This window comes from Peromyscus californicus, unplaced genomic scaffold (assembly GCF_007827085.1).
Source record: "Peromyscus californicus insignis strain IS unplaced genomic scaffold, ASM782708v3 Scaffold_4__1_contigs__length_199733344, whole genome shotgun sequence".
Classification (NCBI taxonomy): domain Eukaryota; kingdom Metazoa; phylum Chordata; class Mammalia; order Rodentia; family Cricetidae; genus Peromyscus; species Peromyscus californicus.
In genome coordinates this window covers 197918965-197940153 of record NW_026294562.1, presented here as the reverse complement: position 1 = coordinate 197940153, position 21189 = coordinate 197918965, and the positions used below count along the sequence as shown (strand labels likewise).

General features: G+C 38.8%; 2 pseudogenes; both read right to left on the bottom strand.

The window, feature by feature from the left end:
* Positions 1-1425: 1425 nt before the first annotated feature.
* LOC128124344 (vomeronasal type-1 receptor 4-like) lies at positions 1426-2346 on the bottom strand (annotated as a pseudogene).
* Positions 2347-13059: 10713 nt separating this feature from the next.
* Positions 13060-14065, bottom strand: LOC128095042 (vomeronasal type-1 receptor 4-like; annotated as a pseudogene).
* Positions 14066-21189: the final 7124 nt, after the last annotated feature.

Sequence of the window (21189 nt, the reverse complement as noted above, 5' to 3'; positions counted from 1 at the left end):
ATATCAGGCTTATATAATGTGTCACAAGTACTATGTGTGACTAGTGAAAAATCATAGCATATATAAGGTTCTACTATATCCTGACTTCACTCGTGTATTGTGATTTTTTTAATATGTTTGTCCTGGAAGGAAAGGGTCTACTAAATTTCTCCACACTGTAAAACAATCACAAGTTACATCCCTTTGAGATCAGATTGACTACCTTTATTTTTGGCTTCTTTTTTAAATGGATATGTTCTTATCACTTTGAAGAGATGCTATTTTTAAAAAAATGTAGTCTACATATAAAACAGCTGTACACAGGGTCTATATTCAATATTGAATATATTTCATATATTTCTCTTATCATCCCATCTTCATATGCTTGAGATGTTATAGGTTAACAGTATTTTATTTCAAGAAATAAAACATTTCTCTTGTCAGTATCACAACTATTTCAATAATTGAAATATTCTGCACTGTGATATAAATTAACTGATTCTATATAGAAGACACTCATTCTAAAGACATTCAGTGACTATAACCTAGAGAAAATTAGGTCCCAATATCTAAAAGACTGAGGATTTATTGAATCTTATTTGGAATCACAGCTGTAATCATTTTCATACTTGAACAGCTGATATTATTCTTTAAAACTATAACACAACTTAAATGGAAGCATAAGATTCTTATCAGAGAAACAGAGGTGTTGACTATTTGTGGAAGGGTTCACAGTAAAAACACTCTAATGAGGACTGTTCCTCTTACCCACCATTTCCCAACCTAGAGGTGAGAAGTAGGCAAAGTGGATACATATAGTTGAGAGTACCTTGCACTAGAATCCCTGAGGAAAAAAAAAATCTTATAAAGAAAATGTATAGGAAAACTGTAACAACACTTGACTTATGAAGAGATGTGAACTTTATTTACTTTAGTAGTAAAACTATTTTGTCCTTAGCTCCAGAGATTGACATAGATACTGTCTTCCAAACATCTTGCTTACACAAACACAATAAAGTAGACAGGAATATCTGCGTATAAGCAATAATATGCATGGTAGAGTCAAGTAAATTTATGGGTATCAGCTTATACCACCATACAACTTTGTGCTTGCTTCTAACAAAGGTCTCTAATGCATATACTACTCCATCACTCACTTTCTAGAAATTTGCATTGAGTGACTTGAGTTCTAACTCATTCAATTTGCCTCAAGAAACAGTACTTATGATTTCTGTCAATGGAGCACAGTTTATCTATGACAGGTCAATAAGTTTTGCTCATTTCTGATATGATTTCATAGGTACCAGTATAAACAAGATGAAGCTCAAACACATATTACAGCTTACCTTAAAGTGACAAGTGGATTCTTCATTAATTAGTAGATGAATGAATAAATAATTAGATAATGTACAGAAAAGCTGTCAAATCTTTGTACCTATAGTACAATTATGTGATATTTTGATTTCTCGTGGAGAAAAGGAGGAATTTAAATACAATGGAGTTATGTCTCATAATAAAAGGGCCTAATGTGGGAAAGCACACAGAAATGATGGCTGTGGTGTTCATTAGCCACCATTCACTATTATATACAAGAGCACTCCAACCCTGTAAGATGGAGGAGAGGGCATAAAAGCCTAGAAAAGTGAACATCAGGACCAGGATGCTCTGGGTGGCTCTGGACTCAGGGGATGCACTGGTGGAAACATGAGTGCTATGGATGTGTTGAACCCGTTGCTTGTGCCTGTAGAGAATGACAACCATGGATCCCCCAGTCCAGGCAATGGTCACAGAAAGCAAAACTTCAGGAAATACAAAGAAAGTTGTGTACAACAGGCCCATGACTTCATTATAACCTACAGTGGACCAATATTTCAAATCTCTTTTATGTGTCAGGTTTTTGCTATCTGCTTTGATATATAGATACACAGGGAAAATCATATTTATTATCATGCACAGGATCCAGCAGAGGGAAATGGAGAGTCCAATGTACTTTGGAGCTTTGACTTTCAGATCCTTCCAACAGGAGTCACTAGGGCTGATGGTGATGGCCTGATAGACAGTCAAGAGAGTGGTGGTGCCAATGGACATGATTCTGCCAAGTCTTTGAATGTACAAAAGAAGGTTGCAGCCAAAATCACTGATAAACCATTTCATCCCAAAAGCCTGTATTGTCTCTAGCACACCTTTAGAAACAATGATCAAGGAGTTGGCTGTGAAGAGGTGTGAGAGAATCAAATTCTTTGTCTTTAACTTCTGTCCAATGTAGTAATGGATGAGGTACTAGGAAAGAAGAGAGAAATTTCCCAGAATTCCAACTGTGCTCTGGAGTAAGAAGACTATTCCTATTGCCAAATCCTTTAGGTCCATTCTGTCACTTAGCATCTTTTAATTATATAAATTATTGCAAAAATTACTTGGTTAAGCAAAATGAATTGAAATTTCCATAGTTATGATGTGGGTATGCCAGAATCACTTGTGCTTAAGATTGCAAAGCCAGTGTGTGCAACACACCAAGTGATTGCCTCAAATAAAATTTATTTTGGCAACAGTAATAACTTTGTAAGACTGCTGAAGTATTGAAGTGTACACACTCAGTTATGGAATAAACATGATAAGAATGTCAGTGCTTTCATTTGATCTAATGTTTGGATCATGATGCCATAGCACAAATATAAAGTAGGAAACAGCAGCTATTTGTAAGCATTGGGATAAGCAAGCATTTACAGAATGAAAACAGTGATCACACTGTAGCCAGTATTTTGGAAACTGGAATTCTGTATGTTACTGGAAAGAATATAAAATTGCATGTCAATCTATGGCTTTGCCTTCAAAATTCACAATTCATCCATACAATTTACCATCTAACTTTAGATTCCCCAATACTTCCTTTAAGAGTGCTAAGCCTCAGCTGATACTCACATGGTGCTGTCTCTGAAGTAGTGTGAGTGAAAGATCAAGGAATTCATAAAACTCATATGCAGTGAAATAGAAATAAAATAGGAAAAAATAGGAGTTTTTACATCATGAGCCCAATTAGGAAAAGCACGACACAGGTCAGCAGTGATCCAGTCTCTAACAGGCTAACACAGATAAGAACTCATCTTCCTCAAATCCCACCTCACCCACTAGTACAGCAAAACACTATTATCAGTGACACAGTTTTGGATTGTACAAGGGTAAATGACAATTTCATATTTCTATTTCTTGGTGGTGGAATTTAGTAAGGGTCTCATGCTTTAATGTATGCTGGCCTGGAACTTTCAGCAAATATCCAAATAAGCCTCTGGATTCCTGGGTTTGTCATACCCCATGAATTTTTGTTTTATTGATCTATATTGAGTTTCATTTGTGAATTCAAATGATAGACATTTATGTGTTCTATATGGTTTTTTGTTTGTTTTGTTGTTGTTTTTATAACATTGCCTATCACTAAAAAATAATGGGAATTGTTCCAAGGGTTGTTGAAATGTGATTGATATGAAGTGGGAGTCTCTACAGTACAAATATCATGTAACTACAGGCACAGATCATGACATAATCATGAAAAATCCATGGATATATACGTGATGTAAATTGTAAGTTCATTATGATGCTCACTGGAATGCCATCCAGATCCTTTGTTATACTTATTTTGTTGAGAGAACAAAGGCCCTTGAACCCACAGATATCCAGGGAAACCTTGTCTTCTTAATGGAAAAGATGTAAAATTTCTTCTTCTATCCAGAAAGCTGGGAATTGGAGGTGATTAATTGCATGTAGGTCTACATTGTCTGTTGAACCAGGCCATATCAATCTCTCAAAACCAAGACCGGAGATACCTAATAGTCTAAATGACCTATTATCTATATAACTAGAGATATATTATCTATATACTCAGAGGCTCCCCCAACTCCTCATCACAGAAACCAAGAGGTGACTAGTAGCCCAAATGACCTCTATGCTATCTGTATGACTGACACCAGGCCAGATCCTTCCTTAGGCCCTTGAGCTAATACAGACAGTATTTCTCCAGAACCCATCTTCTTGAAAGAAGTAAGATGTACCCTTAGTTGAGTTTCAATCTAATTATGCTTCCTTGTGCACCAGGGATTGTATTATACCAGGACACATTTTTCCAAGTTATATTGTGTTTAAATATACTGATATCAGATTTATCAAAGTTTGATCCAGGTAGATGAAGTCTGATCAGATTTTATTCACATCTTCTTGCATATCACTGCCTGCCTTGACACCTAAAGACAATTCTTCACTTATTGATACTTTACAAAACTTTATGATGTTTGATAATGAAATCAAATAAGGAAGTATATTCACCAGAGTACAGAATTTTACCAAGGATCTTTTAAAACTCAGTATGTTTGGCAGCTTCTTAAGGTTTACCCACCTGGAGAACTTGTCTGGACACACTGACAGCAGGTAGTGCAGACCTGTGAGGACAGAAATGAATGTTCACAGTCCCAGAAAACTACTCCAACATATGAGCAGGCAAGGGCTTGGAATCATCTTGAAATCAATAGTGAAGTGGAAAGAACCCTCTATTTGAGAGTCTGGTAGAAGGACTTCAACCCTTATTCAGTGTAGAGAAGGAAGAAATAATGGAAGAGAGAGAAGGGTCTGGATCCCCATTGACACATTGAGACATATGTGGACCATCCCTGGTTACAATATCCGGAGTCACTCTTTCAGTTTCCAGTGGCTAGCACTTGCTTTTTAAGACATAGGGTTACTTAGAAGAACACACAGTGTGGCCAAATTTGTCACAACAACTGCAAACATATTCTGTCTGATGAGTACTTACTAAAGATTTCATTGAGTTTGGAGACTTCCTAGAGTTAACTTGAAAACTTCAAACAGAGTTGTAACTACAAATTACTGCATGAAACTCTTCATTTGGCAACTTTTGTGATATTAATAACTGTTTGGGGTAGACAATGCCATAGTCTTCATTGCTGAGATAAGATCTGAGGGAAAGTGTTGTGGCAGTGAGGACACTTAAGAAATGTGAACATCTATGGATGGTTATACGTTCACATAAGTTTATGCTCCATAAGGCTATGTCAGCCACACTTTCAAGCATATGGTTGATATTCAGCTTCTTTTCATAACTGGCAATTGTATACAAAGATTCTTGCATTATATTAAAATGCCATGCTCCAATTATAGTCCAAACAAACAGAAACTGCCTGTGGTCAAGTTGGATTGAAGAGAACAGAACAGACTCAATAATCATTTTGGCATCAAACTTGTTTCAGAGGGACCACACTCTACTACCAACTAAATGAAATATTGAACTATATTCCTCTGGCTTTCACTTATTGTTCAGGAAAATAATATTCAATATAACAGCATGGAATAAAAATTACCAAGTTACGGACAAAGCTCTGGTGCTGATGAATTTGCCTTGTGCATGTGAGAACCTTAGTTCCATCTGCACAGCTAATAAAAAATTGTGGGTGGCACAAAGCTATCATCAAAGGACTGGAGAGGCAGAGCAGGGAGATCCTTGAAGCTCCCTGTCCAGCCAGCCTAGAACAGTGAGAGAGTTAGAGATATCTCAAAAATACAAAGAAATATAAAAACAGAAATCTGAGGAAAGACAGCTGAGTTTCTCCTCTGACTCCACACAGAGAGAATCATAAGATATACACACACACAAACACAAATGCACATAAACAGATACACACTCATAAACACATACACAAGATCACACGATCACATACACATAAATATTCATACACTTGCACACAAAAATATTCTATCACACATAGACACTCGCTGTCCCAACACAGACCCTCACATACTCTCTTTCTCTGACACAATCTCCCAAATACAATTGGAATTCATCTAAAATCACACATGTACCTTAACATGAACACACATATACAGAGAGGAAATTTAATTATGAATTTCAAGTTAAAGGCTTATGTTTACTAATTCCTTGATCGAGTCAAAAAATTGATAACATATCAAGATTTTGGCAAGAAACTAATCTAAAATACATTCAGGGAGCATCATCTGAGCACTGTGAAATGCCATACATTGTAATAACTTAAGTTAAAAAGAAAATTTAGGGTGCAGGTGTAGCTCTGTGGTAGCATCCTTGTCTATCAGGAATGAAGTTCAGGACTGTCTTAACATCCTGCATTGAGAACTGGGAAACTCATCCTGATGTTGCAGTGAAATGAGAATGTTACTAAACCAGGAGAAATAGGAGAAGACACATTTGTCCCAGATAAGGGATGTGCATGACTCATAATTACAACATCACTTTCTACATAACACTGTGTTCCCAAGTTCAAGAGGGAAAGCAGCCTCATTGGCCAAGACCCCTGACTCTGAGAAACATGGCTCCTGCCCCAGACCTAGATGTAGTGCTGCCTAGAAACAAGTTTACACCACAGCAGGTCCACATTCTGCAACTTTCCCGGTTTAACGATTGCTATTGTCCTAATGAAATCTATATTATTCACATGAAGCTGTTACACGAGAATATGTTATTGTCATACTGAACAATTAGTCTTTGATTCATGTGACTGATGTGTAAATATAAATTTCTGTGTCAATAGCTACAATCATTTAACACCTTCAAAGTCAAATTTCTTGATTATTTAGAACACTAAATAATCACCTGAGGTTTTGTTGCATTATATTGCTTAAATGTAGGATGTTTAAATAGCAGGTGGGGGATGATTTTCTTAGTTGCTTCTTACAGCTCAGAAAATTTTCCCATATCTTGAATAAAATTTCACTGTATCTGTTCTCACCCCAAAAATCCATTGCCAGACATGAACACCTTATTTGCTGGCTCTGCTTCCTATATGGGATGCCCAATGCTCACTTGAATCACCTTTGCCAAACTCTCTCCCTTATATGCAGCTCTCAATATCCTGAAATCCAGTCCTGTGAGGTAGGTAGGCAGTACAACTCTGAGATAAAGGTCTGAGGCTCTGTGACTTCACCTCCCTTCTGAACAGCAGTTTTCATTTCAACAACAACAGTGGGAATGACAGTTATTGCTTTGGGACAATTAATGAAGTTGATTAGAAGTTTCTTCTGTGTCTCCAAAGAAGTAAATTTTGGGGGAGGTTCTTACATTCTCATGACACCTGAAAGACAACACTGACAAAGAATGTAAAGCATGTTGAAGTTTCATGTATTAGAATCTTGCAAAGAGGTTTGTGTGTTTCATTGAACTCCAGATTTCTCCTGATTCTTCTAAAAAAAGAAATGGATAATTAATTATCATATCCAAGTTTTTCTTCGTTTTACAGCACTCACCAGAACAGAGTAAGTCAGTAACTCAGGGATATCTACTGAAATGTCTGGAAAAGGAAAAACTCAATGTCATAATATGCACTAAAAATCATTACAAACTGCATACAAATTAACTTGAAATGGTGATTTGTAAATATACTAGGAAAAATTAAACAACATCCCCTCCCAATGACTCAAAATCTGAACACATTCCTATCTATCATAGATTGTATATGCAACGAATATTCACAAATAAAATCAGTTGATTTCATTAAGTATTCTGTAAGCCGAGGTTATCTCCTCAGGGTAAAATTACTTAGTGGAAAAAAGAATCACCCAGCATTATTTTTGTCAAGGAAAATGTAGACCTTTAACTGCAGTGGAGAGCACATAAGTTGGATTTGCCAGAGTGTTGACATACTAAGCAAAAAGAGCTGCATACAAGGAGTAGAACCAACCTTAGAGAGAGATGTATGATATGGAAAAATATTTAGAGGTGTATAGGAATTTGAACATAAAATCTCATATACAAAATATGTAGCTACATGCTTTGATGATAGCACTGCTCAATTTCTGTTTAGCTTCAATCCCATATTCGATCACTCTGCTCCCATTCCTCATGGTTAGAATGTAAATGCATATTTTCTACTAGTCTGTGTTGGAAGCATTAATATGAGTTTTGATATTATAGTGGATTAAATTTAAGAAATTGTTTTTCATCTCAGAAGAAACTTTAGATGTTGTACTTTTGAACTGTGTTAAGACTTTTAAACATATAAGAAGAATACATTCTGTATTATAAGACGATCATGAGCCTATGAGAGACAAGAGGACAAATCTAAGCAAATGAGAAATGCCTTAGTGTATGAACACTTGGTTTCTGGGTGGTGGTGTTCTAGAGGGATGTTATGAAATATCTGAAAGATGAAGAATCAATGGAGGTACTACACTAATAGGGACAAGTTGTGAGAATTTATATCCCACGTTCAATACCCCACTTTATTCCTGTGTGCATATAACTGTGATCACTTCCTATTCTGGTGACCAGCTGCCATCCTTCCCCGCCTTTATGCATTCTCCTTCTGGAAGCCTTGGCTTCAATATGCTATTTCTTATATAAGTGGACTCGGTCATGATATTTTGTAACAACAGAAAGTAACGCACAACCTCATTCTCCACATCCCAAATCATTTTATTTTACTGTAACCACTTGTTCTCAATCCCTCTTTCACTCAGCTTAGCCTAAGATCAGTTGCCTTTACTCATAGGGTTTGAATGGCATTCACCCACACACAAACACACAACACACTTGGTGATTGCATCCTTGGAACCAAAATGATGGCACTATTTAAGGAAGTTCTGAAAGCCTTGGAAAGTAAGATCTAATTAGAAGAACAGGGTAATTCTTGAACATGACTGTTGGGGGCAACCTTGGTATTTCAACTTCTAGCAGATACAAAGAGATCTATCTCTCAGTGTTCTTGGATCATGACTTTGGATGTCATCTGTCTTTTCTTTACCTGTCTCAGCTGTGTTACTCTATCTCATAACTCTCACTCTTGTGGTGAGAACTATAGTTGGAAGCTCCACATTCTTGTGTGCAACATAGGCAATCCACTCTGCATGTCACAGATAAAAGGAGTAACACAAGTAGAAAGAGATTGTTGGAGATAAAGCTTCACTAGAAAGATGTTACAACATGAGATGAATGAGGATGTAGATAATAGAATAATAACCTTCCATATTAAAAAAGAACATTGTTGAGAGCTGATTTCCTTCACCATAAAAAATATTGCTGGCAATATAAAGTTTGTAATTCTACTACTATCAGTGAGGCATGTGCATGATTCCCAAAACAACTAATACCAAATCTGTGAGACTCAGTCACAAAACTCACATGAGAACTAATCACAAGCCTTCAATGTGTACATGCTTCTATTTGTCATTAAGAATTTTTGCATAAATGATGAGACCAGGTGCTTTTCTCTCTCTATGGAATGTAGAAGGCATTTACAATAAGGCCAAACAGCCACGGCACAGTGTCTTGGTAGAACTGAACCATGGTCACTGAGCTCTTTTGGCTACAGACTAGAGCAGCTACAAATAGAGAAGGACTTTCTAAAGGAGAATGTTGTGGCCTCCCAGGAGCCATGATGATGGCACTGTCCTTTGGAGTTGGGAGTTAGGATTCACAAGGTACCTGTGAAATTCTCAAAGTGTCCAGTAAGCCCTGATGACAGTTCTCCATACATGTGAGAGTGCTGTTTGGTCTACAGATCCTCAGGATAGTAGAGCACAAGGCAGTGGTTTAACAGATGTTAATCAATGGGTCAAGTTAATCAGTTAATTAATTAAAAAAACTAAACACTAAAGCCTGTTTACTTTGAAGATCTTTCAATAACATAAACTTTTGGAACAATATTTAAGTGTACCTAGAGTTTTCCTGACTGGCCCACAGTCAGGACAAATCTCTGTCACCTGCCAGTCCCACAGCCGCTCAGACCCAACCAAGTAAACACAGAGACTTATATTGCTTACAAACTGTATGGCCGTGGCAGGCTTCTTGCTAACTGTTCTTATAGCTTAAAATCCATTTCCATAAATCTATACCTTGCCACATGGCTCGTGGCTTACCGGCATCTTCACATGCTGCTTGTCCTGGCGGTGGCTGGCAGTGTCTCCTTCTGCCTTCCTGTTCTTTCTTTTCTCCTCTCTGTTAGTCCCGCCTATACTTCCTGCCTAGCCACTGGCCAATCAGTGTTTTATTTATTGACCAATCAGAGCAATTTGACATACAGACCATCCCACAGCATTTAAGAGTCCTCATCTCTTCATCAAGCATGCTGGAGAGTGTCAGCTGCCTGGCAACTGTTTCTTCTGTATACTTTTTCTGAACACAGAAGACAGATAATGCATGTGGGGACATTATCCCCTTTGTTGCTGTATTCCATGCACTTAGTATCTTCATAGATTTCAGTACTCTCATCCTTATCTTCTTGGTCACTTGGTTCCTTTGTCTCATTCAGAACCTGAGATCTGTGACAAGTGGAAGCCAGCCACAGGCCCACCAAGTGCCCTGAGGATTGGACAGGGACATGCCTCTAAGATGAACAGGTATGTATGTTGTAGCTGGAAGTTTTCCTGTGTCCAGCAACCACTCTGTCCCAAGTAAGCACACAGAGGCTTATATTAATTACAAACTGTTTGGCCTATGGCTCAGGCTTATCATTAACTAGCTCTCACAACTTAATTCAACCCATTTTCTATTAAGCTATGTTTTAACAGGTGGCTCCTGGCATACCTGTGTTCCATTATATTTTGCTCCCCAAGCAGCATTCAGCATCTCCCTAGATGGCACCTTCCTCCTCCCTGTTATCTATTCTTGGATTTCCCACCTAGCTATAACCTGTCTTACCGTAGGTCAGAACAGTTTCTTTATTAATCAATGGTAGCAACACATATTCACAGCATAGTGAAAGACCATCCCACAACAGTAGGTGGTGAGGAATGGGAGGGAATGAAAAGCAGAGCAGTTCATGTGCTAAGGAGAGAAATAGGTCTAAAAACAGAGGTGAGGAACAGGCTGATATGGGTGATCTATGCTGTCCCCTGGGACCATGTCATGTCAAGGCCTGTGCTGCCACCAAAGACCATGTGTGGGTCTGTGACCCTACCAAAGCTGTGCTGATGTCCTTTGCTCATGCTAACTACAAGGCTATACCAATGCCCAATGTCTAAGGGCCCACTTGAGGCCATTTTGATACCTGAGGGCTAAGCTGACACCAGGGCCATAGTGACATCAGGCCTGAGATGCAACTGAGGGTCATGTCTGGATACATTGCCATGCTGCAGCCAGTGTCTGGGATGATGTCAGTCTGTGTTACAACCAAAGGATTTCCAGATATCTGCACACTGAAACACCACCTAAGACCACATTGGTGTCCAACAGCCGCAACCCTGCCACCAGCCCATGGTGATATCTGGAACTGAATTGCAGAACCATGGGCTTCATGGTTCTACTGAAGCTGGGGTCTGGGTTGATATCTTCAGCCTGTGTTACCACAAGGCCATGAGAGAGCTGGCCACAGTGGCCTGGGCAACAGAGAGCTGGTCCTACCCCACACAGGAAAGCTCAAGGGAGAGCTGCCTCCACACTGAGAAAAAGCCCCTATCCTCCATGGCCCTAGAAGCAATTTTCTCCCCTTTCCAGATGCTGCAACAAGAGAACTGTCCCCATACATGATAGCGCTGGCCCTACCCCATACTATGTGCATAGGAGATCTGACCCAGACAGTGTGGATATGGAAGAACTGACCTCAAACCTCATCTGACAGGTTGGTCCCAGTGTAGGCCCATGCTGACTAACAAAGCTACCACCCAGCTCCATATCCAGGGCCTTGATTTGGCCCACCACAACATCTACTGCATCTATGACCTGCTGGGGTGAGTGAAGGGACCAGTCCTGCAGATCTATAGCCGCAGGACCTCCATGTTTAGGGACAACAGCAGGATATCCTAGAGAAGTTTTGGTGATGGTACAATATTGATGGTAAACCAGAATCCAGAGGCCTTGAACCAGCCCAACAACACATTGAAATGAACATTTGCACATATAGCCATTTGAGTAAATGGTATACTGTATGATACAATACAACCCCCAAGACTGATAAAAGAATATGTGGTGAAGAGGCAGGACAAACAGGAAAGCAAAGAGTTTTGTATGTTTATTTATTTGTTTGTTTGTTTGTTTGGGGGGAGGAGGCTACAAAGTGGGATGGCAGACCTGGAAAGAATCAGATATGAGTGGGATTAGGGTACATGATATGAAATTCCCAAAGAATTAATAACAAAAATTATTTAAAAAGAAAAAAAGAATCTGAGATCTAATCCATTTACTTAGTCTTAATAAATGCTACTTAAGATTTCTGCACATAAAGTAAGCTTACACAGGTTAGAACATTACGGTGCATTCACCCCTGCTTTGCTCCTATAAGTACCAGTTGAAAACTCAAAACCCTAGAGTGTACCTTAAAAAGACAAGTGGCTTCCATCACAAATTTTAATATTCTTATCAATTCATTGAGATTTTCATGCAAAGCATTTTGATCATATTCATCATCTCTCACTAAAATTATCGCAGATCCATCCCTACCTACCTACTCACCCACCAAATTTGAAATTACTTTATTTGTAAACCTATCATATAAGATTTGTGTTTGCCAAAGTACTATTGAGTGTAGGACCTATCCCTGAATGTGCTCAACCTACAAGAGAGCAACACTGTTAAAGCAATCTGATCCTCTCCTTCTCCTTACAGTTATCAAATGTCAATTCCACTTCTTGTAGTGTTGGGGCTTAATGTCTACCTCCACCCTTCCAACACTGCAAAATACTTGAGTCATAAAATATGGAATCCAGCAGACACTGACTTGGACGTTTCATGTCTACTGATTAGCTTTACTACTGCTACAAGGTGCTATGCTCTCTACTGGAGAAAACCAAAAATCAATATCACCCAGCAATGATCTATGAGAGTTACAAAAAGGACTTATCTGGAAAGATAGGCTCACTTCTACAACAGTGGAAGAAATATGGCAGAAGTAAACAACCACATTATGATAGGATATAAGGCCACTCAGTGAAGAGTCTATAACTACAATGGTTAATGTAGCTGAGAATATGTGACTAGCCTGGCCGTAGGCAATAATGAAGAATATACTACCATTATTCTGGGAAATGATCTTACTGCTAAAATAATACATATCATAAATTTTTAGATATACAACATTACAATGATACAATTTACATAATTATGATAAGATTATTTCATTTTATATTCCTTATCCAGAAAAAGCAAAATCTGGAAATAATGGAATCATGACTCATCACATAGGGGCTTAAAGTAGGAAAAGACATAGACATGATGGCTGTGATATTTATTAGCCACCAGTTGTGATTCTGAGAAATAGCAATGTAACCTTGTAAAATGGAGGAAATGGTATAAAAAGTGAGAAAGGTGCAAAGCAAGACCAGGATGGTCTGTGTGGCTCTGGATTCAGGAGAGGTTCTGGGGGAGGCAGGAGTGCTGAGGATGTGTTGAACCCTCTTCTTGTGTCCACAAAGTATGACAATTATGGAGATGCTGGAGCATACAATGAGCATAGAAAATACGACTTCAGGGAATACCCAAAATGCCGTATACAATGAATCTACTATTTTGCTACCTAGAGAGAAGCAGAATTCAGAATCTGTCTTTTGTGTCTTATTTTTGCTATTCCTTTTGGTAGACATGGACATGGGAAAAATTGTATTTACTACCATGTACAGGATCCAGAAGAGGAAAATGGAGAGGCGAATATATTTTTGTACTTTGATTTTAAGATCTTTACAATAGGAGTCACAAGGACTGATAGTGATGGCCTGGAAGATACTCAAGAGGCAGGTGGTACTGATGGACATGCTCCTGCCAAGTCTGAGAGCATATAAAATAAGTTGACATCCAACATCATTGAAGAACCATTCCCACCCAAAAGCTCTCATTACCTGGGGCACTCCTGTAGAGAGAATGATCAAGGAGTTGCCTGTGAAGACATGTGTAAGAATTAAGTCTACAGTCTTTAATGTGTGTTTATTGTAGTAAATGAGTAGATAGTAGAAAAGAAAAGATACATTTCCCAGTATTCCCATTGCACTCTGAAGTGAAAGCACTATTCTCATTGCCAAGTTCCTGGAGTCCATTCTGTCATTGGCAATTTTACTTTTAAATTATGACTACAATTATGTCTCTGAGACAAATCATGCAAATCAGGCAATACTTGACATTTTTTGACATACTATGCCTGTGCAGAACAAACACTTGAGTTCAAGATTGCAAAAGTAGAGAATATAACTTTACAAGACTGTCTCAAAACAAATACTTTACCATCAGTAACAACTTTCAGTGAAGTTGTTGAAGTTTGTAACTGCTCATATTTATGGAGAGAATTTCTAATACATCTCTATGTTTCTTAAAATCTTCAGCATTAAAAATAAGAGCATATTTCAAAGAAGGAGCAATCCCCAGTTGAGTTCAAGTGGAAAGAATGTTCACTTGTACATTCCAGAATGAATTGTTCTTTATACATCATATTGTCAGAAAAGAGACAAATTTGCAATTTCAGAGGGAAAGACTTCCATGATGTCCATATCCAAAATTAAAGCTTAAGAATACCCTAGCTGTCATCATAGAGCCTTTGTCCAGTGACTGATAGAGGCAGATGCAGAGATCCACGGCCAGGTGCCAGGCTGAGCTCCGGGAATCCAATCGATGAGAGAGAGGAGAGATTCTGCAGGCAGGGGACATCGAGATCATCATGGGAGGACATGTAGAGATGACTGGCTATACTAGTGGAAGCCCATGAACTGTAGACTAGTGGCTGTGGTGCCCCCTGGGACTGGACTAGGCCCTCTGGATATGAAAGATGGTTGTTTGGCTCGAACTGTTTGGGGGCACCCAGGCAGGGGGACTGGGATCCATCCTTGGTGCATGGGCAGGCTTGTGGGAATCTGGTGCCTGTGATGTGACACCTTGCACAGTCTTGGTGCAGTGGGGTGTGGTGGTATTGTGTTCCCCAAAATATCGTGCACCCTAATAAACTTATTTGGGGTCAGAGAACAGAACAGTCACTAGATATAGAAGCCAGAAAATGGTGGCACACATGCCTTTAACCCTAGCATTCCAGAGGCAGAGATCCCTCTAGATCTCTGTGAGTTCAAAGCCACACTGGAAGCAGCTAGGCATGGTAACAAGAGCCTTTAATCCCAGGAAGTGATGGCAGGAAGCAGAAAGGTATTTAAGGAGTGAGGATGAGGAACTAGATCCTGGTTAAGCTTTCAGGCTTTTGAGCAACAGTTCAGCTGAGATTCATTCCGGATGAGGACACATAGGTTTCTAGTCTGAGGAAACAGGATCAGCTGAGGAATTGGCAAGGTGAGGTAGCTGTGGCTTGTTCTGCTTTTCTGATTTTTCAGCATTGAAGCCAATACCTGGCCCTGGGTTTGTTTTTATTAATAAGAACTTTTAAGATTTGTGCTACAGTGGGGAGGGGCTTGGACCTGCCTAAGCTCAGTGTGCTGGACTCTGCTGACTCCCCATGGGAGACCTTGATTTGGGGGATGTGGGGATGTGGGGTGGCTTTGGAAGGAGGGCTAGAGGGTGTGAGGAGGGAGGAGGGGGGATCTGTAAGTGGTATGTAGAGTGAGTAGAAAATTTCTTAATAAAGAAAAATGAAAAGAAAAAACAAAACTAAAGCTTAAACAATGTACATTTTATGTTAAAATGTGAATATTTCTATATTCTCATATGAGAAAAATGTTTATAATATAACATAAAACACTCTAATCATGAGGTTCAAATGATGAGCTAGATAACATCAAATTAAGAGACACAGCACATCAAATTACTCACACATAAACATGATTATTCATTATGTGCTAGGGTGGAGAAGAGAGAAAAAAGGATATGTATTATGTTTGGTTAACTCATACGAAATGTACAACCAACCACATTCCCCTGTGGAATCAACAGGGGAAGGATGTTCAGTATTCTAGTTAGATCCACTACTGGATATATTACGGCAGTAACAGAAATACAAAGTAAAACTAGCATGAAACACCAGCTCTTGGTAAGAATATGGATAAGTTAGCTATGTGACACACTGTCAATAATATTCCCATTGGCTCATATGTCTTAATGGAGAAGATGTACACCTGCTTGTTCACAATTTCACTCCTGTGGGAATGTCTTCCAAGATAAATTTTAAAATATATGTGCAAGAAATGGCTTTGAACCAAGGTCCTCCCAATGCATTCTTTAAGAGTGCACTGCCTCAATTAAACATGGTGGCATATTTGTTTAATCCTTGCACCCAGGAGTTGGAGACAGGCAGGACACTATGAGTTCAAGGTCAGCCTAGTCTACAAAGTGAATTCCAGGACAGCCAGAACTGCATACTTAGACCCTGAATCCAAACAAATAAAGAAAAGGGAATATACTGCCTCGGCTGATATTCACAGTGCTATCTTCTATAGCAGTATAAATAAATAAGAAATACATTAACAAAGACAAATATATAGTAATTATAAGAGTTCACATGACACTTACCACTTTAAGTAAATCTCAAAGACGGTCAGCAGGGATCCAGTCTCTTACAGGTTAACACAGATATGAACACACGTCCCCACAGTCCTATCCTACCAAGAACCCAACAGGATTCTATGATTGATGTAATGACTTAGAAGTATGAAAAATACAGGTGTCACTGTGTTATTTCTATTTCAGAAAGTGTAAACGTTAAGAATGAGTTTCATGATTCCTTGACCTTTGCATTCCTGGGACTACCACGTTCAGCACAATTTAGTTTCTTGATGTATGTGTGACACACTAAGTTGATTTTCATTTGTAAATTTCAGTGTCCTGGGCATTGTGTGTTCTATTTATTTCTTTTGTAGAAAAAAGAAATCTAATAACTTTCACAAAAACAGAAAGTGAGTTTGTTGTAAGGATTACTTGATTATGATTGATATGAAGTGTCTTCTTTCTATAAGATGAAAGTCATAGAGCTATAGGTCCAAGCCAAACCACTCAACAATATTAATGTGATGAATATTGTGACATCATCTTGATACACATTAAAAATGATCTTGAATCTTTGTTGTATTATATGATATTTTAGATACAGAAAACATACAAAGGGGGGCATTTTGAGAATATATAGAGCCCTACAGAGAACAGTTTCAAAAAATAGTACACTGGGCAAAATATTCAGCTACCCACCTGGAGGACTGAGTTTACTTAGGTGCTGGACATACTGGCTAAGGATGGTGTTTTAACATGGCAGATCTGTCAGGAGAGAAAAGAAATATCCAAAGTCACAGAAAATTCTCTATACTGAGATTCCAAGGCCTTAAATTTCCAATTCCTGTAGGTACCCTACTAGTTTCCAGTGGGTGTTGTTTGTCTTCAGAGCCACAAAAATTTTCAGGTTTTCACAGTGTGGTCACATTTATTAGATCAACTGGTGGGCAGAGAGCTCAGGTGGTACATTTATTATATCAATTTTTCTCACAAAGAAGTAATTACTGATTTTAGTTGTCTTGGAGTGATACAGAGAACTGCAAACAAAGGTGGCAATCTATGAATCACTGTTACAATACTGTTCATCTGGCACCTCCTGTGACTTGCATAGAGGTTTGAGGTGGACAATACAGTTCCCCTCACTGCCAAGACAAAACCTGAGGAAAATATTTATAGATGATTGCCTAAAGCAAAACGGTCATTTTGAGCACTTTGAGCATTTTGAACACTTTAAGAATGAGAACATGGCCTGGCTACTTCCACAGACAGTCGCTTAATATTTTACTCAACAGTGATATATCAGTCAGATTTTTAAATATTATATTGCTATAAAATTTTATTTCTATTCTATCCTAAGTTGGCATCATACAAAAATTCAATTTATTCCTACAGAAACTGCCTGGGTCCAAGTTGGATTTGATGAATGCAAGAGATACCTAATATTTGTTGTAACAGCAAATAGGTTTTTATGATTGCTGATCTTAAAACATAAGATATGTCTCAAACAAAGAATTGAACAGAATTGCTTTTATGAGCCTTGTTCAAGACTCATAATCATCTATGAAATATGAAAACTAACATATAAAATAATTTTGTAACATAGAAATTAATTTATTACAATGGTGGACAGAGAGCTCAGGTGGTAAACTGCTTATGGTGTAGGTAAAAGACCTGTGTTCAATCTCCAGATCTCACATAACTGATGTGTTGTAGTACACTTGTAATCTAAGCTCCAAAGAAGCATAGATGGGAAACTGCCTGGGGATCACTGATTAGCCAGGTTAGCTTATTTAGAGAGTTCCAGGCAATAACAAGAACCTGTTTCAAGAAGAAACAAGATTAAATTACCTAAAGAAGTCCAGCAGCACACCCAAGTGATAATTCTCCTGAACTCACAGTGCACATGCACACACAGAGAGAAAAGAACATTAAATTCTTGCTGATTTCAAATGAAATATTATATTTGATAATCTTTAAGTTTATCAAACTGGTAGTAAGAAATCCAGTTTTTGAATTGCATTTAACTACAAAATATATGTAGATAGAATACAAGAATATAAAATACATATGTTGTAACTTTAAACACACAAGAAAATACAAACTGTGGAGACATTCCCATGGTAAACTTTCTGCCCACTTTGTCCAAAGTATGGGTTCAAACAACTTCAGCTATCAAAATTAGAAATTGAATCTCAAATTGACACACTATTCTAGTATCACTAAACCATAAGAAATGAGAGAATATGCATTTGTTCCAGATGAGTATCTTTCAAGATTAACAATTACAATGCCACCTCCCTTCAGCACCAGGTTCCCAAGTTCAAGAAGTTAAGCAGTCTCAGTGGTCATCAGCACTGAGTCCCAGGACAGACCCAGATCCTGTGGCAGTCATAAGTGTAGTGCTGCCTAGAAATGTGTTTCCCTCAGAGGCAGGTCCAGATTCCAGTTCCTCCCCGGGATGAGATGACTTTGATAATCTTTATCATACACTTTAAGCTTTTATACTAGCATCTATGTGTCATCTTGAGAATTTACCATCAGGTTCATGTAAAAATCAGGAGTTGGAAATGGGAAAAGCATAATCACTGCCCTCCTTCATCATCTTTGAAGTCAGATTCATTATCACTGGGATAATTCATCAATAGTCTGACAGTTATTTAGTTACATTGTTTTTACACGTAGGGGATTAGCACAAAGGAAGGGAAGCTTTTGCCTCAGTAATTCTGTTTATAGTCCAGAAAGCCTTCCTCTTACTTTGTTCAAATTTGAACTGTTCTATTTCTACCCAGAATACTATTTGCAGACATGAGTGCTTACCAGACATCTCTTCTATGCTTGTTCTGCCTGCCGGAGTGAAGCACACAAATACTTGATGCATTCCCTCTGCAAACCATCAGTTCACGATGCAGCTCCTGATATAACAGTCAGCTCTGTGGAAGTAGGAGGCAGTTCACCTCTGAGATAAAGGATCATAGCTCTATGACCTCATCTTTCTTCAGAACTGCAAACTTCTCACCTGTAGTTGCAATGATTGCCCTAGCTTTGGGAGTCAAGGACTGTGCTGAAACATTTATTTTTCCATTTGATAATTAATGCCAATGAATGTCCTGTTTCCCAAAGGGAAAAAGTCTTTGGGGAGGCTGTTACATTTTCATGATCCCTGAAGGCTGAGTGAGTGGGACTGTTCAAGGAACATCAAGCTCTCATCATGTGTTATGTCTCCATAGACTTGTTTTCACTGGGTTCTTTTATACAAAGATAAGTCACTTAGTAGTTTTCAGTTCTCTGTGCTGACCCACTTCTAACACTCAGCAAGGCAGAATCACTTAGGAATTTGGGGATATCTCATGAAGTATCAGTAATAGAAAAACAGCATCATGATTTACACTAGAAATCACTGCAATCTTGGTACAACATGTTGCTAGAGTTTTCCTGCCTGGCCCACAGTCAGGACAAATCTCTCTCACCCGCCAGTCCCAAGCCGCTCAAACCCGACCAAGTAAACACAGAGACTTATATTGGTTACAAACTGTATGGCCGTGACAGGCTTCTTGCTAACTGTTCTTACAGCTTAAATTAATCCATTTCTATTAATCTATACCTTGCCACGTGGCTTGTGGCTTACCGGTACTTTACATCTTCCTTGTCCTGATGGCGGCTGGCAGTGTCTCCTCTCAGCCTTCCACTTCCCAGCTCTATTCCCCTCCTTGTCCCGCCTATACTTCCTGCCTGGCCACGGGCCAATCAGTGATTTATTTATTGACCAATCAGCAACATATTTGACATACAGACCATCCCACAGCACTTCCCCTTTTCTTTTCTTAAAAAGGAAGGTTTTAACCTTTACATATCTCCAAAGTCAGCTTGGTATATTTGGGAATTTGGGCGTAGCTTTTCTTACTACTTCCTGCTGGAGGGGGGCGCTGTATCTTATGGGGACATAAAGAATATTTTAGGATTATGGAGTAGTCCATGAGGGTGTATCGTCTGAGCCAGTTGCCTTGAAACAGTTCTGGATGTTGGATTATCTGGGCCATGGTGTCATTGGAGACCTTTCAGGGGGTCTTGGCTGGTCAAATGTGTCTTAATCTGGAACAAATCCATAGCCTCTGGCTTTCTGTGGAAACAAAAGCAGAATCTCCTTTCCAAAGCAACATATCCTTATATCCAAATTTTGAAGTCAAGGTACCTTTAAAATATACATTTTGGCATAACTCAACAGCTTTTGTAATCAAATGTTTTTCTTTAGTTACGAATATCAAAGAGAACATAATCCAGATTTTTTTGTGTGGTAGCCATCTTTACGTGGCTTATTTTTTTTATATTAGCTTGAGCCTATTGCTTTGAACTGCAGCCTTCTAAGCCTGAAACGGCGCTGGTGCTGTGGCTGCTGGCTCCGCCCATTTCAGCTTCCCAACATGGCGGCGGTATGCTTACCGCCAGCTCTGGGAGCCATCGTGGGTCTATGCTTTTATCCAAGTAGCATGTAGCCCAGAAACCTCTTTTTTTTTTTTTTTTTTTTTTGTACTAGCAAAGGCTAAATCCATCAAGCAGCTTAATGTGCCATTTGCAGAGGCCTCATTCCTGCCATACCGCAGGTCGAGCGCGCACGCTAGGAACCCGCCAGTAGCTCAAATCAGCAGCTGCCGCTCATTTGAGAGAGACAATTAGGAAGCTGTTTTTAGCTCCGTTTTAGAATCTTTTTTTTTTTCAGTTTTTAGGTGGAAACTCTTGCCACCACGTTGGACGCCATTTGTTGCTAGAGTTTTCCTGCCTGGCCCACAGTCAGGACAAATCTCTCTCACCCGCCAGTCCCAAGCCGTTCAAACCCGACCAAGTAA